General features: G+C 45.6%; 1 protein-coding gene across 3 annotated transcripts in view; it reads right to left on the bottom strand.

Moving 5' to 3' along the window:
* Window positions 1-25282, bottom strand: part of sema5ba (sema domain, seven thrombospondin repeats (type 1 and type 1-like), transmembrane domain (TM) and short cytoplasmic domain, (semaphorin) 5Ba) — a 350416-nt gene that overhangs the window by 256367 nt on the left and 68767 nt on the right. Inside the window, exon 2 of one of the 3 annotated variants that reach the window (XM_052028265.1) lies at window positions 12156-12319. The exons of the other annotated variants lie outside the window; for them this stretch is intronic. The gene's annotated coding sequence lies outside the window, so the exon portion shown is untranslated. The remainder of the gene's footprint in view (window positions 1-12155; window positions 12320-25282) is intronic. 3 annotated transcript variants of the gene reach the window in all.

Raw genomic sequence — 25282 nt, 5'->3', positions numbered from 1 at the left:
GAGTGGTTTGTTAGGTTACTTAGCCTGTGGTGTGTAGGTAGTAGAGTCTGGTGGGGGGGGGGGGGAACGGTGGGACGGTGGGGGGGGGTGTGGGGGAGATGACGAGAATGTGGAGAGAACAAAGATTAGAATTAATGTGGGTTTGGAGTAAATGAGTGCTTGATAGTAGGCACGGACTCAATGGGCCAAAGGGCCTGCTTCCGTGCTGTATAACTCTTTATTTAAGAACATTAGAAAAACTATTGTTAATGAGAGACCCAAACATATTTTTAAATAAAGACGAAGACAAAACTTTTAAATGAAGGTCGCAGATTCCATTCAAATAATTGGATGGGGGAGCTGTGTTGTGGCTGAGGGCCAAGGCACATTGGGCATTCAGCCCTCAGCTCTGTAACCTAGGGGTTACCCCGAGATTTAAAGCTCATTCAAAATGTGGAGTGACATAGCACAGAAAAAGGCCCTTCTGCCCAACTCATCCATGCGAACCAAGATTCCCATTTAAGCAGGTCCCATTTGCCCGCTTTTGGCCCATATCCCTCTAAACCTTTCCTATCCATGTGCCTGTCCAAATGCTGTTATTGTACCTGCCTCAACCACATCCTCGGGCAGCTTGTTCCATATACCCACCACCCTCTGTGTGAAGAAGTTGCCCCTCAGGTCCCTTTTAAATCTTTCCCCTCTCACCTTGAACCTATGCCCCCTAGTTTTTAATTCCTTTTCCCTGGGGAAAAGACTGTGTGAATTCACCCTATCTATACCCCTCCTGATTTTATGCTCCTCTGTAGGGTCACCCCTGTCCCCTACACTCCAAGGAATAAAGTCCCAGCCTGCCCAACCTCTCCCTATAACTCAGGCCCTCGAGTCCTGGCAACATTCTTGTAAATCTTCTTTGCGCTCTTTCCAGCTTAATGACGTCTTTCCCATAACAGGACATCCTGAAAGGCACAGAATTGCAGAATGAAACATGGCAATAGGCCTCTCCAAATATCCAGTGGTTGTCCACCAATGCCCAGCCAGCCATCAGTGTGATGTGTTCTCATGCCTCCCACCACCTTCATGACTCCGCCTCGCTGTCTCACAAGTCATCGCATTCACCTTCTAATTCTATGACTGATTGTAATGACTGGTTTCAACAGCACAGCCCACAAGACAAAACCTCTTCAAGTCAATCACATTTCCTCCCACATCCATCATCTTCCCAACAACTAATCACAACTTCTGTCCACACCAACCTCCACATTCCCAACCACATCATCTATAGCAATGATTTGGATGAGAATGTACATGGTTAATAAGTTTGCAGACGACACTAAAACAAGTGCTGTCATTGACAGTGAAGGTTATCAGGAATTACAAAGGGATCTAGGTCAGGTGGGTAAGTGGGCCGAGGAATGGCAAATGAAGTTTAACTCGGATAAGTGCGAGGTATTGCACTTTGGGAAGACAAATCAGGGTAGGAGTTTCACAGTGAACAGTAGGGCTCTGGGGAGTGTTGTAGAATAGAGGGACCTAGGAGTTCAAGTATATGGTTCCCTGAAAGTGGCATCGCAGGTAGACAGGGTGGTGAAGAAGGCTTTTGGCACTGAGTATAGAAATTGGGAGGTTATGTTGCAGTTGTATAAGACGTTGGTGAGGCAGCATCTGGAATAGTGTGTTCAGTTTTGGTCACCCTGCTGTAGGAAAGATGCCATTGAGCTGGAAAAGTGCAGACGAGATTTAAGAGGATGGGGCAGGGAATTGAGGGACTGAGTTATGGAGAGCATGTTGGGACCTTATTGATTGGAGCATAGAAGAATGAGGAGTGATCTTACAGAGGAGTATAAAATCATAAGGGACGTAGATAGGACATGCCCAGGGTTGGGCAATCAAGAACCAGAGGGAATAGATTTAGGGAGAGAGGGATAAGATTTAACAGGAACCTGAGGGGCAACTTTTTCACCCAGAGGGTGGTCCGTATAAGGAACAAGCTGCCAGAGGAAGTGGTTGAGGCAAGTACAATAACAACATTTGGACAGGTACATGGATAGGAAAGATTCAGAGGGATATGGGCCAAAAGCAGGCAAATGGAACTAGCTTAGATGGGAATCTTGGTCAGCATGGAGCAATTGGGCCAAAAGGCCAATAGTCACAGGATTACAAGATGACTACAGCACGTAAAAGGTCACTTGACCTGTCAAATCCATACTAGCTCCACCTAAGGGTGATCCAGTCAGTCCCACTCCCCTGCACTCTCACCTCAGCCCTGCAACTTCTTTCCTTTCCAATGCATCCAGTCCCCAGGTTATGGCAGAGTTCAGTTCCTGAGAACTGTTCATAACCTGAACTGTACGCAAGTCGGGAATTAACAGGAAACGACAGTGACGGGAGAGCAGGCAGGCGTGGGGGGAGCGGCCTCCAGCCGTCCTCACTGATTCGGTGAATGAGTGAGAAAGTCTCTTCAGTGCTCCCAGCTCCGCTCAGCTCAGCTCCACCCAGCCCCCTGTTGTTACAGCTCAGGGGTTGGGGGGTGGGGGAGGTGGGGAGGGAGGTGTCCCATTCCCAACCAGCAGGAAATGCCTGCAGCCCTGCGGCAGTCGGCAAATCCATCCCCGTCCATCCCGCCGGTATCCCACACATATGTACGGGGTATCCACAAGTTGGGTATTCGTAACCTGTGGAGGAAGGATGTGGAAGCTTTAGAGGGGGTGCAGAGGAGATTTACCAGGATGCTGGCTGGATTGGAAAGCATGTCTTATGAGGATCGGTTGAGCGAGCTAGGGCTTTTCTCTTTGGAGAGAAGGAGGATGAGAGGTGACCTGATAGAGGTGTACAAGATGATAAGAGGCATAGATCGAGTGGACAGTCAGAGACTTTCTCCAAGGGTGGAAGTGGCTGACAGGAGGGGATTTAATTTTAAGGTGATTGGAGGAAAGTACAGGGGGGATATCAGAGGTAGGTTTTTTTTTACACAGAGAGCGGTCAGTGCGTAGAACGCGCTGCCAGGGTGCTGGTGGAGGCAGATACATTAGGAACATTTAAGAGACTCTTAGATAGGCACATGGATGATAGAAAAATGGCAGGGTATGTGGGAGGGAATGGTTAGATTGATCTTAGAGTAGGTTAAAAGGTCGGCACAACATCGTGGGCTGAAGGGCCTGTACTGTGCTGTAATGTTCTATGCTCTATGTTATTCAACATCCTTTAGAATGCCTGAATTGAATCTCCAAGGCTCAGGTGCCGGTAATGGGATTAGGATACAGGTCCTTGGTGTTGGGCATGGGCATGATGGACTAATGAGCCTGTTTCTGTGCTGTATGACTCCACGATTCTCTGGATCCACTTTCACTGCTACCCAGACCTGAACCACTCACTGCTACTAAAAATCTTCCTCATTATTTTTGATTCCTTGTCCAATCACCTTCATTGTACATCTCCTGGTCAGTGACTCCTTTACTAATGGGAATAGTTCTCCACTCTATCCACACACTTCAGTTTTCTAAATTCCTCCATCATATTCCCTCACAGCTTCCCCTGTTCCAAGAACAACCCCAGTACCTCCACTCTATTCACATGACTCCCATCCCTGGAATTATCTTGGGAAATCTCTTCTGCACCCTCCCCAACACCTTCACACCTTCCCTAAAGTGCGGCCATAATTGAACACAAAACTGCAAACCACTGTTCTATAAGGGGTTTTATAACCTTGAGAATCAAAAACTGCAGATGATGGAAACCTGAAATAAAAAGAGAAAATGCTGGAAACACTCAACAGGTCAGGCAGCATCCGTGGAAAGAAACAGGGTTAACACTTTAGGATCCTGTATGCTTTCTTCAACCAATTTCTCAACCTACACTGTTACTTTCAACAAACTATGTATATATACTCTTAGGGATATTAGGGACCCTTAGATAGCCACATGAATGATAGAGAAATGGAGGGCTATGTAGGAGGGAAGGGTTAGAAAGGATAAAATGTCAGCACAACATTGTGGGCCGAAGGGCCTGTACTGTACTGTAATGTTCTATGTTCTCTTTTCATTCCCTCCACTAAAATGTAACACTTCACACTTCTCTGCATTAACCTTCAGCTGCCACTTCTCTGCCCCTCCCAACGGCCTGTCTGCAATGATATGGTCTATTGCTGCCCTCATCACGGCTTGTCATACTGCCAAAGTTTTGTGTCATTTGAAAATTACAGGAAATACTCCTCAATCTCCCCCAAACTAAGTAAAACTTCTCAATATATGCTCAGAGCAACATTGTGTAGATTTGACCGATAACAACCTCTTACCCTCCGTGCTCCGTCTGCCACGGTCATCTGGAGCTCGGGGCTGCCGGCCATTTAAACTCCCTCCCCACTCCCAAACGGACCTGCCTGTCCTCAGCCTCCTCCGCTGCCAGGGTGAGGCTCAACACAAACTGGAGGAACAGCACCTCATCTTCCATCTGGGTAGTCTACGATCTGACGGCATGAACATTGAATTCTCCAATTTCAGGCAAACTGCTCCTCCTCTGTCCCTCTTCTCTCTCCTCCTGATTGACCCATTTCCTCTTACACTACCACCCTCCCCCCTCACCCATTTTCCCCCTCCTCCATCTGCCCATCACCCCCACACTCCTCCCATTGGGTCCCCTCCCCCCCATCTGCCTTATTTGACTCCAGGCTCCACCTTCCTCTCCAATCAGATTCCACCATCTGCAGCCCCTTGTTGCCTCCACCCATCACCTCCTGGCCTCTGTCGCTATTCCCACTCTCCCCTCCTCCCTCTGCCCATCACCCCTCCTCACCTGGATCCACCTATCGCCTGCCAGCTCTTGCTCCACCCCATCCCCTCACCTCTTTATACTGGCTATCTCCCCTCTATCTTTCAGTCCAGATGAAGGGTCTTCAAACGTCGACTGTCCATTTCCCTCCACAGATGCTGCCTGACCCACTGAGTTCCTCCAGCAGTTTGGTTTTTTTTTGCTCCAGATTCCAGCATCTGTAGTCTCTTGTGACTTCCTCTTGCCTTACTCAGTGCATGATATGGAGATTATCACACCCTTTATTCATTCACAAGATGTCAGCGTTGTTGTCAAGGGTAACCTTCCCTAGTTACCCTTGAGTGACTTGGTGGGGCTTTTCACAGGGCTGATCAAAGTCAACAACACTGCTGTGGCTCCAGTCTCATAGAGGCCAAACTGGGGAAAGACGACAGATTTCCTCTCCTGAAGAGCATTAGATTGATTTTTATAATAGACCAGTAGCTCTGAGGTGAACATTACTGAACGCAGTTATTTATTGCAAATTAGTTTAAATTAATTTAAATTGCCCAGCTTGCACGGTGAGATTTGAACTCATGTCTCTGCATACTTGGTCCACAACCCTGGATTACCAGTGCAGTGACTTAACCTTTATGTAACCATACCTCTAAAAGAACACCTAGTGTGTAAGGTGAGTGCTAGAATCTGGGGGGGGGGGGGCAGAAAGGAGGGGGGTGGGTGGAAGAGCTGATAGAAATATGGTGAGAATCAAATGGGCTCAGTATAGGATTAGTAAAATGGTCAGCATGTACTTGATGGGCCGAAGGGCCTGCTTCCACGTTGTATGACAGGGAGAAAGAGAGAGAGGGGTGGAGAAAAGGAGGGAGGAGAAAGGGAGAGTGAGATAGAAGGAGACAGAAGGAGTTGAGGTGGCAAGGGACATGTAAAAGAAGTGGAGGAAAAGAGCGAGGGAGAAGAGTCAGAGGGAATCAGAATCAGGTTTATTATCACTGACATATGTCATGAAATGTGTTTTGCGGCAGCAGTACAGCGCAAGACATAAAAATTACTATAAGTTACTGAAATAAATAAATAGTGCAAAAGAGGAATAACAAGGTACAGGGAACCCTTTCAAAGATAGCATAGAGACACTGACTGTCTTCCTCACTAGGATAAATGATTGGGCCATTTGCAATACTTATAAACTAGTATCAATTGTGCATAATTCAACTTTAGTATGAGCAAGTTTTAGCTACTGGAAAGCACTCTATATCGCAGCTCAATCACACCCTTGGCTGGAATGAGATTTCACTAAACCATCTCAAGGCTGCAAGCTTAGACTACATTTCCCCGATGGAATGAGTAATAACCAGTTGATTAATTGCACAGCTTATGGAAACAACTCCAGTGCTGAGGTCACTTGGAAGTGCCTGTTTTGACTTCACCTTCATTTCTGCAGCCGTTGATAATTCCTCCCTGCTCGCTGCTCTTAAAGGTTCACTCGAGTGACTGAAACTGTAAACAGCAGGAAATGAGGCAGGTCAATGGATAGTGGTCTTAATTCCCAGCCAGAGGGTTGTAGGATCAAGTCCAACTCCAGAAAATACAGGCTGACATTCTGATATAGCACCAAGGGAGTCAGTTTGGAAGAGATGTCAAGCCAAGGTCCATCCTGCACTTCAGGTGGACATAGAAACACCCTTTGTACTCTTTTGAAGGAACCAATAGGTATCCCACAGCTGACATCTGATCACAGTAACCTTGCTGTTTGTGGGAGCTTCCTGTGTACAATTTGACAGTCTTGTTTCCGACCTTATAATATTGACTACATAACTTGCTGTGAAGTCATAGCAGGGTAAGGTTTTTTACCCAGAGAGTGGTTGGCGCATGGAATGCGCTGCCTGAGGTGGTGGTGGAGGCGGGTACATTGGTCAAATTCAAGAGATTGCTAGATAAGTATATGGAGGAATTTAAAATAGAGGGATATGTAGGGGGGGGGGAAGGGGTTAGATAGTCTTAGGAGAGGTTTTAAAGGTCGGCATGACACTGTGGGCCAAAAGGCCTGTTTTGTGCTGTACTGTTCTATGATTCTATGAAATGTTTTAGGACATCTGGAACCCAAGAAAGGCACTGTGTTATTGGTTTATTGGTATTGGTTTATTATTGTCACTTGTACCGAGGTACAGTGAAAAACTTGTCTTGCATACCAATCGTACAGGTCAATTCATTACACAGTGCAGTTACATTGAGTTAGTATAGAGTGCAGGTAAAAACAATAACAGAATGCAGAGTAAATTATCAGAGCTACAAGGAAGTGCTTTGCAGGTGGACAATAAAGCGCAAGGTCATAACGATGTAATGTAATTCCTTCTTTCTCATAGTCTAGAGTTGTACAGTGAAAAACAGGCATTTCAACCCACCATGTCGATACCAACCATTATACTTATCTAGAGCAACAAACAAGATACTGGAGGAACTTCAGTCAGGCAGCATATATGGAGGGAAATGGTCAGTCGACATTTCGGGTGAAGACCCTTCAATCCTATTTACCTGCATTTGGTCCATAGCCTTCTATGCCTTAGCAATTTAACCGGTAGTGTAGCAGTTAGTGTAATGCTTTAGAGCACCAGTGACCCGGGTTCAAATCCAGCCACTGTCTGTAAGGAGTTTGTACGTTCTCCCCGTGTCTGCATGGGTTTCCTCCAGGTGCTCCGGATTCCTCCCACATTCCAAAGACGTACAGGTTAGGAAGTTGTGGGCATGCTATGTTGGCACCAGAAGCGTGGCAACACTTGCGAGCTGCCCCCAGAATACTCTACGCAAAAGATACATTTCACTGTGTGTTTCAATGTACATGTGACTAATAAAGAAATCTTATCTTATAAGTGCAAGTACGTAAGTTCTTTATGTGCTTACAACTGGATGCATGGAGGAATTGTGGACAGGATGAATAAACAATCTCGATTGCCAAGAATTTGGTTTTGCCTTCTGTGGTCAAATAGGTTTCTGACATCTGACAGCTGATTCTACCGGGATGGAGAACAATGCCAAATAGGGGTTGTGGAAGCTTTCTTTCCACCGACACTTCCAACCCAACAAGACAAGGGGAGAAAATTAACAAGGGGAGTGATAGGGCCATAAGATGGCACCTGGGACAAGGCTGCACTCTCTCTACTGCAGTGGGAATGCAGACCTGGATTTTGTGCTAAGTCTCTGCATTTAGGAGCTCACAGAATTGCGACTCAGAGGTGTGAGGGTGAGCCTGAGAACACAAACCACCAGGCTCAAGGACAGCTTTTATCCCGCTGTTATCAGACTCTTGAATGGACCTCTCATAAGCTTGATGTCCCAATCTGCCTCATCGTGGCCCTTGCACTTTATTTGTCCACCTGCACTGCACTTTCTCTGTAACTGCAATACGATATTCTGCATTCCGTTTTCTTTCTACCACCTCGATGTAATCATGTATGAAATGGCCTGTCTGGATGGCACGCAAACAAAAGCTTTTCACTGTGTCTCAGCACACGTGATAAATAAGAAGATATCTTTATTAGTCTGCATCTATAAGATATCTTTATTAAATGCATCTTTTTGCGTAGAATGTGCTGGGGGCAGCCCGCAAGTGTCGCCACGCTTCCGGTGCCAACAATAGCATGCCCACAACTTCCTAACCTGTATGTCTTTGGAATGTGGGAGGAAACCCACACAGACACGGGGAGAACGTACAAACTCCTTACAGACGGCGGCAGGAATTGAACCTGGGTCACTCACGTTGTAATAGCGTAATGCTAACCGCTACGCTACCGTGCCTGCAATTAGCAATAATGCTCAGTGAAGTATAACAGGAGTGGAATCCCGATGGTGAGGTAAGTGCACAGCAAGCTCCCACAAACAGCAATCTGACGATAACCAGATAGCCTGCTTTAGTTATGCTTGGTAGGGATTGAATACCAGAGGTAATTCCCCTACCCAGCTGCGGAACACAGTATCTTTTACATCTGTTGGGACAGTTGGCAGCATACCTGACAGTGTGGTAGACCTACAGTACTGCACAGGGGTGTCAGCTCTTGTGTTCAGCACTGGTCAAAGTGTTGAGGCACAACCTTCTGACTCAGAATGTTACCCACTGAGCCATGAGTAATTAATCAACCCATACAGTGGGGGCTGGCGGAGGCAGAGGCATCCAGTCCATTGTGGCCCTGCCACCTCTTGGGAGAGCGATCCAATTAGTCCCATTCCTTTGCTGCCTTTGTGATTTACATCACATGTTTCATTTTCTGCAATAACCTTCCAGCAATAAATTCAGGCTCAGGCACAGAGATTAAAAGACAGTAAGTGAGAACTACAAGGCTGTCATCCTGATCAGTGGTCTCAACGACAAGCCTAAATTATGACCAGGAGCCTTGAAGACCTTCTGAGTGCCTGTGGAGACTGAATTACGGACTGAAACCTACTGTGACTGTTATTTCCTGCAAGATGCAGACGTTAGCTGAGGTTTTAATGACATATACCCATGATGTATGCAAAAAAGGTGACAGGGAGGACAGGAATAAATCATCACTTGAAATGGTGTGTGTAGTTCCAGTCACCTCGGTACATAAAGGATATTGCAGTAACTGAAAGGATACAGATGGGAGTGACTGAATTGATTGAGGGGATTGGGAGATTGAATTATGGAAAGCGATTACATAAATTGGGCATGCAATCACTGGTACGGGGGAAGCTGTGCGGTGATATGATTGCTGCTTCCAAGACTCTAAAGGGAGTGGACAAGGTTGGACAGCGGTGAGCTGGTCTGCTTTGTCCAGGCCAGAGAAAAATGGTCTGCGACTGAAGGAGAAAAGTTCGAAATTAATCTACAGGAGCAATGTTTCAGTAAGAGTGGTTAATCTACAGAACAAGCTCCCTAGGGATGGCTGATTCATTTAAATGCAAATTAGATTTCTTTTCCACAACAAATAAGAACAAGAACCATCATGGTTATAATGCCAGTTGGGTCTGCTCTACCATTCAAGGAGACCATTGCTCACCCAAATATCACCAACAACTTCTCCTGGTCCAGCCGCATAGACGCCACGGCCAAGAAAGCTCACCAGTGCCTCCACTCTCTCAGGAGGCTAAGGAAATTTGACATCTCCTTGGTGACCCGAAACCAACTTTTATGGATGCACCATAGAAAGCATTCTATTGAATGCACCACAGCTTGGTATGGTAACTGCTCTACCTGAGACTGCAAGAAATTGTAGAGAGTTGTGAATGCAGCCTAGTCCATCATGAAAACCAGCCTCCCCTCCATCAACTCTGTCTACAATTCTTGCTGCCTCAGGAAAGCAGCTAACATCATCAAAGACCCCTCCCACACCGGACATTCTCTCTTCTCCCCCCATTGGGCAGAAGATACAAAAGCTAGAGAACACACACCACCAAGCTCAAGGACAGCATCAATCCCGCAGTTATAAGGCTCTTGAATGGACCTCTTATACAATAAAGATGAACTCTTGATCTCTCAGTCTACCACATCATGACCCGTGTAACTTATTTGTCTACCTGCACTGCACTTTCTCTGTAACTGTAATGCTGTATTCTGCATTCTGTTTTGGTAGTGTAGCAGTTAGCGTATCGCTATTGCAGCGCCAGTGACCCGGGTTCAATTCCGGCCGCTGTCTGTAAGAAGTTTGTACGTTCTCCCCGTGTCTGCGTGGGTTTCCTCCGGGTGCTCGGGTTTCCTCCCACATTCCAAAGACGTACAGGTTAGGAAGTTGTGGGCATGCCATGTTGGCGCCGGAAGCGTGGCGACACTTGCGGGCTGCCCCCAGAACACTACACAAAAAGATGCATTTCACTGTGTGTTTCGATGTACATGTGACTAATAAAGATATCTTATCTTGTACTACCTCAATGTAATCACGTATAGAATGATCTGTCTGGATGGCACGCAAACAAAATCTTTTCACTGTATCTCGGTACATGTGACAACAATAAACCAATTCCTTCTGAGCCCTATCTCCTTTGATACTATTGATGAATAAACTTAAGAATTGAGTGCCTGGGATAGAGAATTCCATTGATTCAGAAGCGTCTGAGGAAGGGAATTTCTCCATATCCCAGTTCTACATGGCCAAACTCATATGCTGAGACTAATCTCTTAGTTCCAGATTCCAGCCTGAGGAATCTTAACCCACACTCTCAGAATCTTAACACGTTTTAATGAGGTCACCTCTCATTCTTCTAAACTCTAGTTAGTATAGGATAATGTTATTCAAGTCTCTCGTAGAAGGGCAACCTCATCCCAGGATTCCATCTGTGGTAACTGTGATGTACCACTCTCTGCAATACCACTGTGGGATAGAGTATAATGGACTTGGCTTGTGGTAACAGTATTATGGCTTGGGACAAACATATGCCTTTGAACCTGAATCAAAGAGCAAGGTGACCATCCACACACTGAACAGGCTTGGATTTGATTCCAGATCCCAGAGGAGAAAATGTGGTAGGTGGAGCAGCCCAAGTTTCCAAATTAGTTTGCCCGGAGTGTTTCCAGCAAGGCATAATGCTGCATCAGCAGGAAGTGCTGCTACCCCACAGCTCCAGAGATTGGAGTTCAATCCTGACTTCAGGTACTGTGTGCACATGTGTGTATATGTGTGTGTGCATGCACACACACGTGCAGAGTTTGCATATTCTCTCTGTGACCTCGTGGGTTTCCCACAGGAACGCCACCTCCCAAAGTTGTGCTGGTAGGTTAATTGTATGCATTATGAGGAGAGACTAAGGGAGCTAGGGCTTTACTCCTTGGAGAGAAGGAGGATGAGAGGAGACATGATAGAGGTGTACAAAATACTAAGAAGAATAGATAGAGTGGACAGCCAGCGCCTCTTTCCCAGGGCACCAATGCTCAATACAAGAAGGCATGGCTTTGAAGTAATGGGTGGGAAGTTCAAGGGAGATATCAGAGGAAGGTTTTTTTTTTACCCAGAGAGTGGTTGGTGCATGGAATGTGCTAACTGGGGCGGTGGTGGAGGCAGGTACATTGGTCAAATTCAAGAGACTACTAGATAAGCATATAGAGGAATTTAAAATAGAGGGATATGTGGGAGGAAGGGGTTAGATAGTCTTAGGCAAGTGTTAAAGGTCGGCACAACATTATGGGCCGAAGGGCCTGTATTGTGCTGTACTGTTCTATGTTAACTGTAAGCTACCCTTTAGTGTAGATAAGCAGCAGGAGAATCAAAGGGAAGTTGATGGGTGTGTGAAAGAGGGTGCTCCAGGGGCAATGGGACTTATGGGATCGCACCACTGGGAGCCACATGGACCCAATGGGTTGAGTGCCTTCCTTCTGCGCTATAGTAAGTACTGCAGTGAGTTATTCAGGGCAGTGGAGGCACACAAGGATAGAGGATAAGCTTAGAGGAAAGCTGGAGATGTGCACGTACTTGGGTCAAAGCAGCTCGGTCTGTGGGCTGTGCTTCGCTGATTCATTCCCCGAAGACCATTCTTTGAGGGGGTGTGGGGAGAGGGAGAATTCCATGTTATTCATATCGTGGTTGTTAGTTCCAGGCCATTGATCCGTAGATATGTTCCAATCCCACCATCACAGCTGGGGAATGAAATTCAACCAACTGAATCATTCCAGAATACTCTTTAAAAGAAAACTAAGATATCTTTATTAGTCACATGTACATCAAAACACACAGTGAAATGCATCTTTTGTGTAGAGTGTTCTGGGGGGCAGCCCGCAAGTGTCGTCACACTTCTGACACCAACATAGCACGCCACAACTTCCTAACCCGTACATCTTAGTAATATATGCATGGATTGCCGTAAAGATCCACCTGGTTTATCAACATCCTTCAGGGTCAGAGATCTGACATCCTTACCTGGTCTGGCCTGTATGTGACCCACAAATGTGTTAGTTCTTACCCACCTCCTCAATTTGAGGGTAATTAGGGATGGACAACAAGCACTAGCATTGCCAACATTGTCCACATCCAATGAGCAAATAAATGAGCAAAAAAATAATGGGATCCCTGGACCTGAATGCTGTAGGTAGAAGTGTTTTGCATGGTTGAATGGGCTGTTATTTGTGCTATGTTATCCTGCCATGTAGATACCTGAGAACCTTTCCACCGACATACCCCAAGGCCTGGCAGGCTACAGGCCAGAAACTCCAAGTAATAATGAGCAGTGTCAGATGCACTCTCACCACATGTAGACCCAATTCTAGAGTTGCCCACACACCCCTGAGTTCAGCTAATGTCAGGTTTATGGTAGACTTTTTGTAATTACTTCAGGCAGGCACGGGAGTGTAGCAGTTAGCGTAACGCTATTACAGCACCGGTGACCCAGGTTCAACTCCGGCCGCTGCCTGTAAGGAGTTTGTACGTTCTCCCCGTGTCTGTGTGGGTTTCCTCCGGGTGCTCCGGTTTCCCCCCACATTCCAAAGACGTACGGGTTAGGAAGTTGTGGGCATGCTATGTTGGCGTGAGAAGCGTGACGACACTTACGGGCTGCCCCCACAACACTCTATGCAAAAGATGTATTTCACTGTGTGTTTTGATGTACATGACTAATAAAGATATCTTATCTTAAACCCAGGAGGTTCAGGTGAAATGGATAAATCTCATCCAAGCATCAGATAACACCAACAATGGAATGTGGATTCAACGTTCACATGGGGTCACCTGGTTACAGGTTTTCGCCAGCTACTGAGGTTTTTAATCATTCCTTCAATTCGTTCATCCCCTTGTTGTGTGTAATGTCAGTCCTGCTAAGAATGCTGAAGCACTGGGAACTGCCAACCCCATCCCCTTGAGCTCATCTGTTGCTCTTAACTTGCACCCTACCATTTGCTCAGCTCCTTCCACTTGTGTTGGATCTCAGTATGGCAACAGACTGGTTTTAGAACTCCAATGAAATCCCACCCTGGCTTCACCCTTCCTTATCTCTGGATCCTACTCCAAACCCCAACGACTCTAACCCCTTCCAATTCCAATATCAGTAATAGTGTCCATCACCCACTTTCCTTCCCCCACCATTGGCAGTAACCTGTACACTAGACTCAGGAACTCTCCCCATTATCCTTTTCACTTTGAGGCTTGAAAGGCTAGTTCTTCAAGATGGAGAGTCTACAACTGAAGGTACAGCCTCATGTTAAGGCATCAGGCATGTAGGACTGAGAAGAGCAGGGGTTTATAAATCTTTGGGGATGGGGAAGGGCTTGTGGGTGCTCATGGTCACTGAAACGAACCCTGGTCTTCAGCGTGACCAGCAAGAATGCAAGAGAAGAACGAGAGGTGATCTCATTGATGGTTCCCTTGGTTGGGATAACCAAAACCATGGATCACAGTCTCAAAATAAGGGGTAGCCATCTACGACAGATGAGAAGAAATACCTTCACACAGAGGATGGTGAATCTTTGGAATTCTCCACACGACGGCCGTGGAGGCTCAAGTCATTGAGTGGTATTCAAGACACGGAGCAAACAGTTTTAAGAGAACTGTGGGAAACGTGGTTAATGCAGGAAAGTGGCAAGGAGGTAAAAGATCTTCTTTAATGGCAGAGTAGGTACGAGAAGTTGAACAGCCAACTCCTACTTCTTACGCTCTTATAAACAACTGGCAACTCAGCCAAAAGCCAAGGCTCATTAGCAGTTGGCTCAGTTTCCTCACTCTGTTTAGTCATCCTCAGCTCTTTGTAAACAGCATTACCCACAGGTCCACACGCCCAGGCAAGAATGATGCAAGGACATTCCAAATTAAATCCATGACTTGTCAGCTCCCAAACCTTTCAAGTTTAATTTGCCCACAGGATGTGGGCACTGTGGGCTGATGTAAGTTGATTGCCCATCCCTAATTGTTCTGGGACTGAGCCAACTGCTGAGCCACTTCAGAGGGTGGTTAAGAGTCAACCACAACACTGGAAGTTTGGAGTCACATATATGCCGGACTGTGTAAAGACGGCAGATTCTCTTCCCTACGCTAGCATAGCAGTTAGCATAACGTTATTACATCGCCAGCGACTCAGGTTCAATTCTGGCCACTGTCTGTAAGGAAGTTGTACGTTCTCCCCGTGTCTGCATGGGTTTCCTCCGGGATCGCTGCTTTTCCTACGTACGGGTTAGGAAGTTGTAGTCATGCTACGTTGGCGCCGGAAGCGTGGTGACCTTTGCAGTTCACCCCCAGAACACCAACGCAGAAAGATGAATTTCACTGTGTGTTCCGATATACATGTGACTAATAAAGATATCTTATCTTATAAACCAATTAGCTGTTTCACGTACAACATATATTAGTCCAGATTTATTTAATTAATAGTTTAAACACCATGATGCAATAGGAAAGATTTGGAGATATCTCCAGACCATCAATCCATGTTGTTAGACCATTAGACCGCTAACTGAACCTCAGTCTCAGTGTAACTCCTTCCTTACCATATGGCAAAGGGAGCTGGCGAAAGGAGTTACTAGCAGCTGATACAAAATTCTTGAAGACACAAGAGAGAGTGCAGATGCAGGAGTCCAGAATAAAAAATTGAACACTGGAAGAAATCAGTGGGTCAAGAGGCAAAAGGTGTAAGTTGACATTTCAGGTCGAGACCCTGCATCGGGACTGAGAGGGAAGAGGAAAGATTGCCAGTACTGTCAGTACAAGGGGGTGGGATTGAGGCTAGTAGGTGATAGGTGGAACCAGATGGGGAGGGGATGATGGGCAGCTGGAAACAGGTAGGGGAGGGGATGGGACACAGACTGGTAGGTGATAGGTGGAGCCAGATAAAAAATTCTTCTTCTTCTCAGATGGTTCCTCGGGATCGAGGACAGCTTGCTTCCTCTCCAGTTCTGTTGGTCCTGAGGTGGCTGGAGAGGCCAATGTGTCTAGCACAGGTGGGGCAGGTAGGTGGTCTGAGAGGAGGCGTGCTCACTCCTTCCACTGCTTCGCTGGATCCTGTGCACTCCTGACAAATGGACGAGGTAGCCACTGCCATCCCCAATGCTCCTCCTCTCTTTGGGTGGTCATGGGTCAGGGGTTCCCATGCCTTGGTGGGCACATTCCACCTGGGAATCTCTTCCATTGACTGAACTTGGCACAGTGTGTCTGCTTCAGCCATCCAGTGTCAGAATGCCAATGATATCTCACACCTACTGAATATACTCATACACCTACTCAAGGCGATAAGCTTTTATGGAATGGGACAGTCACAAAATTTACCATGTAATCCCAGTGTGGTGGGAGAGGTGGGGGTGAGGAGGGGCCAAAGACTCATTTTGATTGTATTGGCAAAGCCGCTTTGTAATTGATCCATTGCTTATCTGCCGTCTGATTGGCTAGGGAGGCAGTGTGTTGAGAACCAGGATAGTGGTTACGTCAGATTACTGGAACCCACAAGAGATTCTGCAGATGCTGGAATCTGGAGCAACACACACAAAATGCTGGAGGAACTCAACAGGTCTAAGGAGGGAAATTAACAGTCGACATTTCGGGTTGAAACCCTTCATTGGGACTAGAACCCACTGCCCTATTCAACATGGAGATACTCATCAGTTCTCCATGTTGAACAAAGCCACAGATACTCGGCTGTGGCTTTGTTAGAAGAAGGATTCTTACCTCTAGCTCAGAAGGTTTGTGTTCAAATCGAGCTCTGGACACATGAACACAATTAACATCTGCAGAGACTCCAGCCTGATACTAAGGCATTGCTTAACAAATCTGTCTCTTCATCTCATTATTATTTGGAAGCAAAAGGAATGCTCCAAATTGCACAAGGGCTCTCGTTATTCTTTGTCTGTTAATTCAGTTAAACCAGATAAGGGATCTCCCATCTACTTTCCAATTATCAATTCTTCTACATGCATAGTTCTCCTGCATTAAGGGGTCCACCAGATCCAACTCACACCCTCCATGCCTCACTAAAGTTCTCCTTGAGCCTTTCCCTCTCTTACTTACACAGGACACTTGCTAAAAACAAGAGGGCTTGGGTTTAAGATCAGAGGTGAGAGATCTAAAAGGGACATCAGGGGCAGCTTCTTCACACAAAGGGTGGTACGTATGTGGAATGAGCTGCCAGAAATAGTGGCTGAGGCAGGCACATTAGCAACATCTAAACGCCATCTAGATAGGTAGATGGATAGGAGAGGTCTAGAGGGCTATGGGCCAAATGCGGGCAGGTGGGACTAGCTCGCTGGGCAACACAATCGGCATAGACGAGTTGGGCCAAAGGGTCTGTTTCTGTGCTGTAAGGCGCTATGATACAGTGACAGAACTAAGTAGAGCCACTGCCTCACAGGTTCAATGTTGACCTCTGGTGCTGTCTGTTTGGGGTTTTCATGTTCTCCCTGTGGCCACATGCGTTCCCTCTGGGTGTTCTGGTTTCCTCCTACGTCTCCAAGCCATGCAGGTTGGTAGGTTAATTGGCCACTGATGTGTAGGTGAGAGGTAGAATTTGGGGGGGGATCTTAAGAGAATGTGGGTAGAGTTAAAAAATGGGATTAATGTAGGATTAGTGTAAATAGGTGGTTGGTATGGACTCAGTGGGCCAAAAGGTCTCTGTACTGTATTTCTCGATGACTCTAAGACATACCTTTATACACAGAGCAAAAGGAAACAGAAGTACTGTATCTTTTCAGAGATACACACTGGCTGAATTAAATCCTCCTATTGTGACATCGGAGGGAAGGAAGTTACAACCCATACGCCAGGACTTTGGAGACCTTTGCCACAGTATTTGACAACACTAGCATCAGCTCAATTTGTTTTTTTTTAATTGCGTGACACCATTTGGAAGAAGATGCTGCCAAGACCCTTAGCACAGCCTCCTTAGTTTTGAAATCCAGGGCGGACACCGGGGCTCTGCTGGGAAGTGATGTGTGAAGGGGAGAAAAGGTGACTCTGGAGCATGGGGAGAGCCATCTGCCCTGTCGGAGAAGGGGGCATCGAGTGCCTGGCCCCTCAGCAGGGTCGATGTGGACAGCTGGTGACACAAAGCAGCAAGGCAATTGGCACCACTTGCTAAAGGAAGATTTCTGCAGCCAGGACATGGGGAGTGGTTGTGGTTTGATGCCAGTACTATTGACAAGCCTTCAACAGATGGGAAGGATGGTTATTCACAGACCTTCTACCATCTGGAGCCACTTCTCACCTTCCCAAGCCAATCCCTTCCTGCAAACTCCCTTTCTTCACTTGCAACAGTTCCCATTAGCTCCCCAAATGGGATTTGGTCCTTCCTAATCCGTTTGACACATTAAATAGCGGGGCATCTCTCTGACTCATCAACGCTTTACACTGTCCAACATATAGGCAATGGCAGATTTCAGAGCTGAGCCCACCTCTGTCTTCAAATCTATCCCACATTTACATCTTTCTATTGGATGTCAATGGATTCAAATCAAAAGCAGGAACCCTGGTCAAATACTCCTCCCTTGTCTTTCCAAATCCCCAAGGTCAGTTAAAACATCCCTATCATTTCCCTTGCTAAATTCAATTAATTCAACATAACCCTCATATAATAAACCAATCCCAATACCAATTACTGTAGCCCTTAGTTCCTTTTAAAGAGCATCTGATAATTCACTTAAGCCACATAGATTAGAGAGATCCCTTATCTGTAGTTTAACTGAATTATCAGATAATCTTTAACTAAGAACTAGGGACCATGATAGACATACAGCTCACAAACAGGCCCTTTGGCCCAACTTGTCCATGCTGACTATGGTGTCCACCTAACCTAGTCCAATTTGCCTGCATTAGGCCTGTATCCCTGTAAACCTTTCCTATCCACATACATATCCAAGAGTTATGTTAATGGACCAGTAATCTGGAAACCTGAGTTCATGGCCACTGGGAAATTTAAATACAGATATTTAAGTAAATCATTCCATCATGATGTGTCAAACTATGAAGCTGACAGATTCTTGCAAATACCTTGCTAGTTTGTTAATGGCTGACTCTTAATTGTGCTCTGAAATGGCCCCTTGATTCGAGGTCAATAAGCACCAACCTTGTCAGCAATGCTTACAGCCAGTGAATGATTAAGTGAAGTAAAGAGATGGTCATTCTGTTCACTCATATTTATAGCTCCAAGTGTCCCTGGGCATTCACAGCCTCTCTGAGCAGAGAGTACCAAATTTCTCCAGCCTTTGCAGTAAGTGGTTTCACTCCTAAAAGGCAGATCTCTGACCTTAAGGGCTATGATCCCTCAAACTTGATTCCCCTCATCAGAGGAAGGAACTCCTAATTGAACGCTGTAAGCATCTTAACTGCCTTATCCATTCCAGAACTATTGAGGCCGTTCAGCCCATTCAACTATGCCGACTCTTGATAGACTAATGTCATTGGTTGCATTCTCTCACACGTTCCCCTGAGGTCTGCGAATTATTTTCTCTCAAGTGCCTATCCATTCCTGATCAAGTCTCCACTTGATCAGGTTTCCACCATGTCTACAGCCAGTTATATCCACATCATCACCACCCTGCACTAAAATGAGTCTCCTCACAACCTCTCCTGTATATTTTGCCCTTTAAATCTGTGCCCCCAGCTCTGGAGCCATACACTAATGGGGACAGCTTCCCTCTCTAAACCAGTCATGAGCTTGTGCACTCCTCTTCAAATCTCTCAGCCTTCTTTCTCCGGGGAGAACAACCCCAGCTTCACCAACCTAAAGCAGCAGCAAAAAGTCAAAGTCGAGTTTATTGTCATATGCACAAGTACATGTGTGCACAGGTGCAATGAAAAACTTACTTGCATGCAGCAACACAGGCACATAGCATCAGATAAGCAGCATTCACAAGAAATAAATTAAACATAAATTATACATAATTTTTACAAGAAAGAACAGCATTAGAACAAAAAAAAGCAATACACACAAAATGCTGAAGTAACTCATCAGGTCAGGCAGCATCTATGGAGGGAAATAAACAGTCGATGTTTCAGGCCGAGACCCTTCATCAGGACCGGAAAGGAAGAGGGCAGAAGCCAGAATAAGGTGGTCAGGGGAGGGGAAGAGCACAGGCTGGCAGGTGATAGGTGAGTCCAGGTGAGAAGGGGGAAGGTAGGTGGGTGGGGGAGGGTGGATGAAAGGGAGCGATGTAAGAAGCTGAGAGGTGACAGGTAGAAGAGGCAAAGGGCTAAAGAAAGAGGAGGAGAGGGAAGTGGACCACTGGAAAAAAAGGAAAGAAGGTAGGCAGGTCATGAGGTTGAGGGAGGGGAAAGAGAGTTTTTGAGTCCCTCCAGCATTTTGTGTGTGTTGCTCCAAATTCCAGAATCTCCAGAATCTCTTGAGTCTCAAATAAAAAGTCCATTTTAGTGCAAAGTGATCAAAGTGTTGCTAAACTGTAGTGATTAGGGTTTTGCCAGTTGGTTCAAGAACCAAGTGGTTGAAGGGAAGTAGCTGTTCTTGAACCTGGTGGTGTGGGACTTCAGGCTTCTGTACCTCCTGCCCAATGTAGCTGCAAGAAGAGGGTAAATCTTCTCTGCACCACTGTAGAGCTATCGGAATCAGATTTATTATCACTGACTTTTATGATGTGAAATTTGTTGTTTTACGGCAGCAGTACAGTGCAAAATAAATATTTATTTATTAGTCACATGTACATCGAAACACACAGTGAAATGCGTCTTTTTGCCTTACTGAGAATGTGCTGGGGGGCAGCCCGCAAGTGTCGCCACTCCTCCTGTGCCAACGTAGCATGCCCACGGCTCCTAACCCGTACGTCTTTGGAATGTGGAAGGAAACCGGAGCACCCGGAGGAAACCCAAGCAGACACGGGGAGAATGTACAAACTACTTACAGACAGCGGCCGGAATTGAACCCAGGTCGCTGGCGCTGTAATAGCGTTTCGCTAACCACTATGCTACACGTTCTTCTGGAGACAGAACTGGCTACAATACCCCAACTGTGACCTGAGCAATGTTATGTACAGGTTCCACAAAACTTGTTTACTTTTGTACTTTGTCCCTTATGAATCTCAAGATCCCATAATCTCTATTAACTACACTCAATAAGCCCTGCACTTTCAAGGATTTAGGCACATGCACTCCAGCTCCCTTTATCCGTGCACACCCTTTAGAAATGTGCCATTTAATCTATAGTCTTCTGACAGTTCTTTCTGCCAAAGTGTACTGCTTCACCCTTCTCTGGAATAAATTTCATCAGCCTCTTGTTTGCCCATCTGCCAGCCTATCTATATCCTCTTTCAGTCCCCATAACCTCCAGGGAACACAGACTATATTTTACAATCCAGCCCACACATCACCTTGATGAATCGGCACTAAGCTTCAGCACTAGCTTCAAGGTTTGATTTTGCTTTGAGTTCTGTAGCCAAAACCTCAAGTACAAGCTATTCCTCAAATAAATAAAACAGGAGCACAGGCTGACATATACAAGTCTGGGCTCTGTGGATTATTGTGGCTAATGGTTCCTTATCACAAGTCTTCAGCTACAAGTAATATGCAATAACCTCTCACCTAAATCAACACTGCACCTTGGTTACTCTGACTGCTTGCAAGGTCACACATACATATTGAACTTTAACGCTTATTAATTATTTTCTATGATTCATATGATTGCACTGGAATCTCACCAGGATGTTGCCTGGATTGGAGGACTTTGGTTATGGGGAGAGATTGGATAGGCTGGGTTTGTTTTCTCATGAATCAAGGGGACTGACGGGCCAACTGACAGAAGTATACAAGATTATGCGGGGCACAGAAAGGGTATCAAAAACAAGAGGGCATCATTTTAAGATGAAGGGAAGGAGATTTAAAAAAAGGTACTTTGTTTTACACAGAGGATGGCTGATATCTGGAACATACTGCCAGAGGAGATGGTAGAGTCAGATACAATTACTACATTTAAGAGGGATTTAGACAGACACTTAAACAGAATCACAATTATTATCACTAACTTACATGACGTGAAATTAAGACATCTTTATTAGTCACACGTACATCAGAACACACAGTGAAATGCATCTTTTGCGTAGAGTGTTTTGGGGGCAGCCCGCAAGTGTCGCCACGCTTCTGGGGCCAACATAGCATGCCCACAACTTCCTAACCCCTACGTCTTTGGATTAGTTGTTTTGCGGCAGCAGTACAGTTCAAAGACATAAACTTACTGTAAGTTACAAAAATAAATAAATAATGGGGAAAAAAAGGAATAACAAGGTAGTGTATGGACCGTTCAGAAATCTGACAGTGGAGGGGAAGAAGCTGTTCCTGAACCATTGAGTGTGGGTCTTCAGGCTCCTGTACCTCCTCCCTGATGGTAGTAATAAGAAGGGGGCATGTCCCTAAAGTACTAATGTAAGGAAATGGCATTAGTGTAGATGGTAGTCTGAAGGACCCGTTTCTGTCCTGTGCAACTCGATGACTCTGCCAGATCTTGATATTCTTCTGACAAAATTAGCATTTATTACCCGTCCTGAATACCCTTAATAAGATGATGGAGAATTACTACGGTACTGGTGGTGAAGGTATTGACTGAATCAGGAAGTCTATCTGATGAGAGGACTTTCCAGCCAGGTTCCTCTTTAAGCCACGGTTAAAGAAAAGGTTTTGTCATCGGACATGGTGAAGAAAGGGGAACTAGGAGAATGGAAAAGAGTCCTCACAGGAGGCAGGATGGGAGGAAGTATAGTCAAGGTAGCTGTGGGCATCAACAGATGTTTGGTAATTTGTAATTGGTTTATTACTGTAATGTGTACCAAGATACAGTGAAAAGCTTTTGTTTGCATCCCATCCAAAAGAGAAAGTGCAGTGCAGGTAGACAATAAGGTGCAAAGCCACATCGAGGTAGACTGGGAGATCAAGAGTTCATCTTTATGCCATAACAGGTCCATTCAAGAGTCTAACTTATCCATTGAGATGGATGCAGAGGACTCCAGAAAGGGAAGGGAAGTATTTGGTTTGCCCCCCTGGCCTCTCTAATCCACTAATACAGCCAACGTGCAACCCCACACCCATCAGAATTTGGAATTTGTGATGGGTTAGTGTTGTACACTCAGACAGCTCTCATGGTCCACCTCACTGCTTCACCCATTGTGGGAGGTAGTATCAACGGATCTAATGACTGGAATCCCTTTGCGACTTGCTTTGAAACTCCTCCTCTGATGCTGGCCTCCTCTGCAACACCACCTCCCCCCTGCCTTTGCCCCCACCACATCTCAACCCCTCTCTCGCCACCCTCCCTGACCATCTTCATATTACCCGCTCCGCACAATCTCCCCTCTTCCCCCTTTAGGTCAAAATCCACCGAAAAAAACAGAAGATTGCTGAAAACACTCTGCAGGTCAGGCAGCATCCGTGGAGAGAGAAACAGTCAACGTTTCAGGTCAAAGACCTTTTATCAGAACTGGGAAAGCGGGAAAACCTATTTTAAGTTGAAGAGGAGTTGGAGAGAACAGAGGGAGTGTCTGTGCTGGGGAGAGACCAAAGAGACTGGATAGGCTGGGACTGTTTTCTCTGGAGTGAAGGAGGCTGAGAGGTGACTTACAAGAGGTTTGTAAAATCATGAGGGGCACAGATAAGGTGGATGGCCACTGTCTTTATCCCAGGATAGGGCAGACTGAAACTACAGGGCATAGGTTTGTCAGGGGCCTGAGGGGCAACTTTTCCCCACACAGAGGGTGGTGCATATATGGCATGAGTTGTCAAAGGAGGTGGTAGAGGCGGGTACAATTACAATGTTTAAAAACATTTGGGCAGGCACGTGGCAAGATTTAGAGGGATATAGGCTAAATGCAAATGGGATTAGCTTAGATGGGCATCTTGGTTAGCATGAGCGATCTGGGCCAAAGGGTCTGTTTCTGTGCTGTACAATTCTATGAATCAAAGTTGTCAAGGTCACCATTATTTTAAGAACCAGCAGTCAGAGACTGAGGGATAAGGATCAAAAGAAGGAATTGAAACTAAATCCATCTTGGCCAATCCTCCCTATGAAACTTTGGATTGACCTCTATTTTGTATAGTTATATCACATTAAAGGCACCATATAAATGCAAGTTATTGTTGTTGTTGTGGAAAATGAGGCTATCAAGGATTGGTAAGGGGATCAAGAGATACAGAGCTAAGGTGGTACCTAACGAATGTCGAAAGGCCTGGATAGAGTGCACGTGGAGAGTAGTGGGAGAGTCTAGGACCAGAGGGCACAGCCTCAGAATAGAAGGACATCCCTTTAGAACAGAGATGAGGAGGAATATCTTTAGCCAGAGGGTGGTGAATCTGTGGAATTCATTGCCACAGACATTGGGTGTATTTAAAGTGGAGGTTGACAGCTTCTTGATTAGTGAGGGCATCAAAGGTTACGGGGAGAAGGTAGGAGAATGGGGTAGAGAGGTAAAATAAATCAGCCATGATGGAATGGCAGAGCACACCCGATGGGCCAAATGGCCTAATTCTGTTCCTATATCTTATGATTAATGAAGGCAAGGTGCAGATCTACACAAGCACAAGCTCTGCTTTTTTCCTCTCACTTAAAATGCTGCCGAACCTACTGAGTATTTTGAGTCATACAGCACAGAAATAGGTCCTTCAGCACAACTGGTCCATGCCAACCAAGATTCCCATCTAAGCTAGTCCCATTTGCCTGCATTTGGTCCATATCCCTCTAAATCTTTCCTATCTATGTACCTGTCCAATTACCTTTTAAATGTTGTTATTGTACCTGCCTCAACCACTTCCATTCCATACACGGACCACTCTCTGGGTGAAAAAGTTGACCCTCAGGTTCCTATTAAATCTCTCCCCTCTCATCTTTAACCTATGCCCTCTGGTTCTTGATTCCTCAACCCTGGGAAAAAGACTGTGTGCATTCACCCTATCTATGCCCCTCTATTTATACACCTCTGTAAGGTCACCCTTCATTCTCCTACACTCCAATGAAAAGTCCCAACCTGCTCAGTCCCTCGAGTCCCAGCAACATCCTTGTGAATCTCCTCTGCATTCTTTCCAGCATCTTCTGTTTTTATTTCAGAGATCCAGCATCTGCAGGTTTTTTTTTGCTTCTCGATTGAATTAGTTGATCTTGGCAAAGGAGACATAGTGAGAGCTATAAACATTAAACATTAAATGTCTGTCTATTCCAGTGACTTGGATGACTGCACTTTAAAGCAATTTATTGAATGTGAAGAGACCTGAGCGATGGAATGAGCTGTTGTAGATAATCTTCATTTTTTCAGCAAAACTGCGAGCTTTGGACAAGAAATTGTTGAACTTCATCCTTCATACTTTTAACAAGATAAATTGGATAGCACAGGAACATTGGCAAATTGTGTGGAAGATGCTGAATTTTCATAAAAATAATAAATATTGCCCGAGACCAATAAAATGCATCTTAAAATATCTGTACTGAAAGAGTGACAGATATTAGGAGTTAATACTGGATATTGCTGCAATCAAAATGGATGATGGATGGTTGTGCTCCAGAATACAGTCCAGTTTTCTGCAGAGATATTTCATACAGATATTTTCTCCAATACAGATAAAAGCTCTTGCATCATTGCACTTAGAAATACGTACACGACAAGCTACATTAATGAAGCATCTCAAGTCCAGTTAAAGATGATCCAAGGCAC

This window comes from Pristis pectinata, chromosome 1 (assembly GCF_009764475.1).
Source record: "Pristis pectinata isolate sPriPec2 chromosome 1, sPriPec2.1.pri, whole genome shotgun sequence".
Classification (NCBI taxonomy): domain Eukaryota; kingdom Metazoa; phylum Chordata; class Chondrichthyes; order Rhinopristiformes; family Pristidae; genus Pristis; species Pristis pectinata.
The sequence above is the reverse complement of the archived record's forward strand: the minus strand, read 5'-3'. Positions and strand labels throughout refer to the sequence as shown.